Here is a 6,176-nt window from a genome sequence, read left to right on the forward strand (position 1 = left end):
ACACTTGCCTTAATCTAATGAGATCCCATTCCCAGCACACCACATGGTCTTTTTTTTACTGAGATTCCATCTCCGGCACACACATCGGTTTTTCCCCAGTGAGATCCCACCCCCAGCACATGCGCTGGCCTTTCTCTAGTGAAATCCCACCTCCAACACACCCACAGATCTTTCTTTAATGAGATCCCACTCCCAGCACATGCAGTGCTCTTTCTCTAGTAAGATCCAACCTCCAGCACACACATTGTTTTTTTCTCTAGTAAGATCCCTCCCCAGGAGACACAGTGGTCTTTCTCTAGTAAGATCCCACCTCCAGCACACACAGTGGTCTTTTTCTAGTGAGATCCCACCTCCAGCACACTCACTGGTCTTTTTTTGGTGAAATACCATTTCCCGCACACACTGGTCTTTCCTCTGTATCGTTCTTCCAGCACACACACTGGTCTTCCTTGAATAAAATTCCATCCCCAGCACACCCTATGGTCTTTCTCTAGTAAGATCACACTTCCAGCACACACATTTATTCCCCAGTGAGATCCCACCCCAGGACACACATTGGTTGTTTCTCTAGTGATATTCCACCCCCAGGATACTCACTGGTCTTTCTCTAGTGAGACCCCCACCTCCAGCACACCTACTGGTCTTTTTTTCCATGAAATACCATTTCCAGCACACACACTGGTGTTTCTTTTGTATCATTCTTCCAGCACCAACACTGGTCTTTATCTAGTTAGATCCCACCTCCAGCACACATATTGGTCTTTCCTCTGTATCCTTGCTCCAGCACACACAATCTTCTACTTCCCCTCTTCACTCTGCAGTACTCACACTCCCACCATGCACATTGCATTGCATAATGCAACATGTGCATGTGCGTCCCACAGACATTGGTCACTGTACCTACACACAAAGGCTAGAGAGTTAGTGTTTAGAGTAGGCTCAGAAAAGCTTTTTACCCTACACATGTAAGAAAACGTAGATACACTACAGGGAAAATGTTGACTTTTTCCACACATTGGAACCATTGGAACCAGAAAGTGGTAAGTCTGTGGGGGGCATAGTTGGTGAAGTATTTTTTGCTTTTTTTCTTAAAGAGATGTTTGTTTGTTTTTTTGTTTTTACTGCCACAGGGCAATCTTTAACAAAACGGTAAATAGGTTATAATACAGATGTATGAGAACTCCAAAAAAAACAATAAGACCGATCAATTAATTGTAGTGTAGTTAATGCTCTCTGCATATAGTCAGATAAGCCAAAAGCTATGTACATAGTGAAGTAACCAACAACAATCAGGGTTGATATTCCACTAATCATAGGTGAAATAAAGGTTCCTATGTGTCATCACTCTGCACATGATTATTCCCTTGTCTGACGGCTTATGTTTCATGTGGGTGCTTTAGATGACATGACCTTCTTTCTATTTCAGTTGCAGTTAATGAAGAATTGTTCCTCGGTACTCTTTAATGCTGCTCCATCTATTTGTCCTCCGAGGCATTACTTCCCCCGCTTCATTGTAATGTCCTTGCTTCTAGATTTCCCTTGTCCGTCATGGAACCTGGCAGCAGACATAAAGCCGATTCAGCATTATTAATCTACGCTTCTTATGGAGAGCACCCACACCCACGGGTGTACTAGCCAACTCCAAAGGATTCCATTTATTTACAAGTCGTATATTTAAAACATATTGTGGTTCTAGATCCAGCCAGCAGCCTCAACAAGTTGTATTCAACTAGAGACCTAAAGCACAATAAAGCCCAACTCCACTCAAAATCTATTTCAATGCCGTCCCTAACTCCCTCGCTCCTCACTCTAATCTATCCAGGCAGAGGTTTTTTTTCTTACGTTTTGAAGGAAACTATACCCACCTCAGTCCCCCCATCCTGGTCTCTCACTGAGGCTGCTTCTGCTGGTGAGTGGCCCAATTCGGCCGGTCCCCTTGACTCCCCATGGAGTACTGTCTGTAGTCCTCTGAAATGTGCTTTTACTATACAACGAATGCTATTTAAACAAACTACTTAGTTACAGGTAAAGCAATTAAAAAACATACAGGCTGCTGATACATATATACGCATGCAAACACTATACCCTTCTCTAGCAAATGCAAAGGTTTCTATAAGAGGATATACTCAGGGCCGGATTTACTCTCTCTGCTGCCCCGATGCCAGGTTCCTCAATGCGCCCCCCCCAATTTAGCCCCGATTGCCCAAAACAGGGCTGAATGTAGAAAACAACTACCCGCTTGGTGCCCGGAACTGCATATCCCGGGCGTCAGAAGATAGGAATTCCACACCCCTGCTGCCCCCTACTCCCTGCTGCCCCAAGGCCAGGCCTTGGTTGGCCTTCTGGGAAATACAGCCCTGGATATACTAAAAAGTCACTTAGCTTGTTGCTGATCTACACATTCTGTGTTGAGCAGGACTAGGTGGCAATTAACCCCTTGCCGTCTGGCCATTGTAAATACATGGATGGACGGCGGACTCTTCATGGCGGGTGGACATACATGTACTTTTTTTTTTTCTCCTAGCATGCGCAAGCTGAAGATTGTTTTAACAGCCGTTACCCGCTGTTCGATACAAGCGTTCGAGGGAATTTTTTCAGCCTGATCGCTTGTATGGTAAGAAACATGCAGCCTCCCCCCTCCGCTCCCCACCCCTCCCTCGTCATCCACCGCCGCTGCCGGTTATCCCGGGCTCCGCTGTCCCCCTTTGCAGGCTCTGGACCGGCACAGCGGCTACTTGCAGTGAGAATAGAGGAGAGATCAGCATTCTCTTACTTGCTGATCCCTCCTCTTATGCTTGAAGGTGGAAGTGATGTGTATTACATCACTTCCGCCTTTAGCTGTCATTTCTCCAGCTGCTATAGCCAGAAGAAGAAGCCGGTGAAGCCGATCTCTGCTTCACCAGCTTCTTTGGGGGTCCCCAGGGGACATTAGGGTTGTTAGAGACCCCTGATGTTTCCATAAAGAAGACCTGTCACTGTATATTTGCTATCACATAGGGGGCTTGTTATCCCCTATGTGATAGCAATAAAATTAAGTGTAAAAAACAAAGAAGTTTAAAGAAAAATTAAAGTCGCATATAAAAAAAAAAGTAAAAAACGTTTTCAGTCCCCCGCCCCTATAAACATGCGCACCTACGTGTTACAGATCACCACAAATGTCAGAGTGCGAGCAATAATTCTAGGCCAATCTCTGTTAACACTAAATTGATGAGTGGCCAATTTTAGGTATGGTAGTTTTTTTGCGAATTCACGGGCACGCACAATTTTAAAGCTTGTCATGTTTGGTGTCTATTTACTGGACGTGACTCCGTCTTTTATATTTTACCAAAAAATTGGGTAATGATAAATGTTCTATAACATCCCGTAGGGAAAACATTTTTTTTTTCTTCGGTACATTAATGCCTGCGGTCCAGTCAGAACAAATGCTGCAAGCACAATTTTTTCTGACCGGACCGTAACACAGGCATTGATGTGCCACATGTTCCTGTACAGCCAATCGCATTGCAGCTGGAGGGTGTGGCTACGGTGCCATTCACTTCAATGGACCACCACGCCCCCTCCCGCCCCACAGCAAAGTGAGCCGGCCACAATGCGATCCGAATCGAGCCGGAACGCATTGGTGTGTCTGGTGTGAAAGGGCCCTGAATGGCCAGTGCTCAGGGGACCAGCTGATTCTGCAGGAAACTAAAACTTTTAAATCTCAAAGAGCAGAATCCATTGTAAGTGTGGTGTGAAGGGGCCCTCACACCACATCCAGATCATCTCCAGACCAGTTTCCTGACCCAAAATGCATCCTAATGTATCCCTATGCTATCTCTGGTCTCTGTTCACAGCAGCGCAGTCCGATGCAGACCAGAAAAATACTGCACGTCTCATTTTGTCTGGTCTACAATGCACTCAAACTCTCCTGGAAGCCCATTTTAAACTAAAAAGAAAGCTCCGGAATGAGGCAAAAATCGGTGTAAAAACGCAGTAACAACATGGCAAAACACAATGCACTGCGTTCCAGATCTGGTCCAGGAAATGGTGTGAACCTGCCTAAGGGTGACGTCTTTCCCCTGCAGGGTTCTATAGAGCCACCCTTGTGTGTGATGGTAAGTTGGGTGTGTCTCCACAAGCAAACAGGTAGCTAGGGGATGGACAACTGCTGGAGACTGCTCTGTCCCTTGTGATCTTGTTCTGGACAGGAGGTTCAGGGAAACCATGCTGAGAGAGTTGGAGACACTGCTGGGAGGAGGGAGCAGGGGGAGCTGAGCTGCTGAGTCACTGACTGGAGAAAGGAGCAGGGGGAGCTGAGCTGCTCAATCACTGCTGGAAGAGGAAAGAAGGGGATCTGAACTGATGAGTCACTGCTGGGATAAGGGAGCAGGAAGGTGAGCTGCTGAGTCACTGTTAGGAGGAGGGAGCAGGGGGAGCTTAGCTGAAAATTCACTGTTGAGAGGAGGGAGCTGAGCTGTTGAGTCACTGTTGGGAGGAGGGAGTAGAGGGAGCTAAGTTGAAAAGTCACTGTTGGGAGGAGGTAGCTGAGCTGCTGGGTCACTGTTGGGAGGAGGGAGCAGAAGGAGCTGAGCTACTGCTGGGAGGAGAAAGTAGGGAGAGCTAAACTCCTGAGGCACTGCTGGGAGGCGGGAGCAGAGGGAAGTTCCTTTGCTAAGAAATTTGATGCTGACCAGTGACAGCGCAGAACCTGTTAACGCAGCCTGTCTCCACCTTACAGAACAAGGTCACCATCTGGCAAAAAAGGCTCTGGTTAAATAAAAGCCGTTTGATCACATATATTAAAAGCAATTAAAAAAAGAAATCAGCGTTGCGCATTTTACAGGTGCGGCCGCCAATAAAACTTAATAAACACACATCTGCAAAGCACGCGGCGACCCGGAGATGCTGATCTCTATGCATTAATCCTAATTCCATACAACAGAACACACACAAAAAAAATTATGTGTTTATTTTGAAGACATTACCCTGAAAACGTCGACCGCTATTAGCACTGCGTGTTCTTTGTCTCGGAAAATCAGAGTTCAGAAAAAAAAAAGTGAATTCCGAAATGATGCAATATGTCGGGAACACATGTTTTTCCTGAGGCCTCCAACAAAAAATCTACTGTATAATGAGAGCGGAGGAGCAGCAGAGGCTGAAAGTTGGCCCAGGAATGGGGCCGGTGTGTCTGACCAATCAGAGCGGACACTTGAGTCCAAGTTCAAATAACATTTCTAGTGGAAGGAGAAAAAAAAAAAGAAAACTGAACAAATGCCGATGAGATGAGGATTACGAAACATTTTGCAAGAGCTCCCTTCTGCTCGGGGTCATCAGCTGTCGTCTTTTATGATACCGGGCCAAATTCAGCAATGCCACGCTCATTTACTACAAGGTCAACCGCAACGCCAACAAAGCCGATGCTTAAAGTGAAGTGCAGCCACATGGAATTTCCCCTTGTAAAACTCGAACACTCTAGCAATGGGCGGACACTTTTTTGGGAGAATGAGTCACGGCTTATTCATATGTAAATATCACCATCAAATTTATTTTCAGTGGGGGACCAGTAGCCCCTATCTCGATTTTGGGTGGCCCTGTCTGCCTGACATAATGTGTCTGGGTTTCCGCTGCCATGAAACCCGGACACAGCATTCACAACTCGGACTGTCCGGATCAATCCTGGACAGGTGGCAACACTAGTGGAACTACAAATCACATGAGACATTGCAAGACTCTGACTGCCACAGACAAGACTCCTAGGGCAGAGGCATTATGGGATTAATATTATCAGAACTACTGGAGTGCCAAGGTTGCTTGCCCTGACCCTGAATTTGGGGGGGATATCTTGTCACTTTTCATTTCAATTTTATTTCTTATTTTATACCCAATTTATATAAATGTTATGCCTGATTACAAACGCATAATGCATGCGGTATCTTTATTTCTCTGAGCAATTTGCTGCTTTTAATTAACATCAAAAGCCAAAACTTTTCTTTTTTTTTTTTTGCTAAAGAAGGTGTTACTGGTTAAACTGACACTAAACTCAGGAGTTAAATCTTAAAAATACATTCATGTACACTGGCGGAACTACCAGGGTCGCAATTGCGACCGGGCCCTGGTAGTTCCGCCACTTGGGGGGCCCAGCGAAGAAGTGCGCGACCAGGGGGGGGGCCCATGACCCAGCGCACTTCGGCCCGGGC

The 6,176-nt window shown here is 46.1% G+C and overlaps 1 protein-coding gene across 1 annotated transcript in view; it reads left to right on the forward strand.

Annotated features, from left to right (window-relative positions):
* The first annotated feature begins 283 nt into the window (after positions 1-283).
* The window catches only part of LOC108785683 (metalloreductase STEAP4-like), an 18,996-nt gene continuing 13,103 nt past the window's right edge, over positions 284-6,176 (forward strand). Inside the window, exon 1 of the mRNA XM_018554805.1 lies at positions 284-287. The gene's annotated coding sequence lies outside the window, so the exon portion shown is untranslated. The remainder of the gene's footprint in view (positions 288-6,176) is intronic.

Source organism: Nanorana parkeri, unplaced genomic scaffold (genome assembly GCF_000935625.1).
Source record: "Nanorana parkeri isolate BGI_ZX_2015 unplaced genomic scaffold, ASM93562v1 scaffold174, whole genome shotgun sequence".
Classification (NCBI taxonomy): Eukaryota; Metazoa; Chordata; class Amphibia; order Anura; family Dicroglossidae; genus Nanorana; species Nanorana parkeri.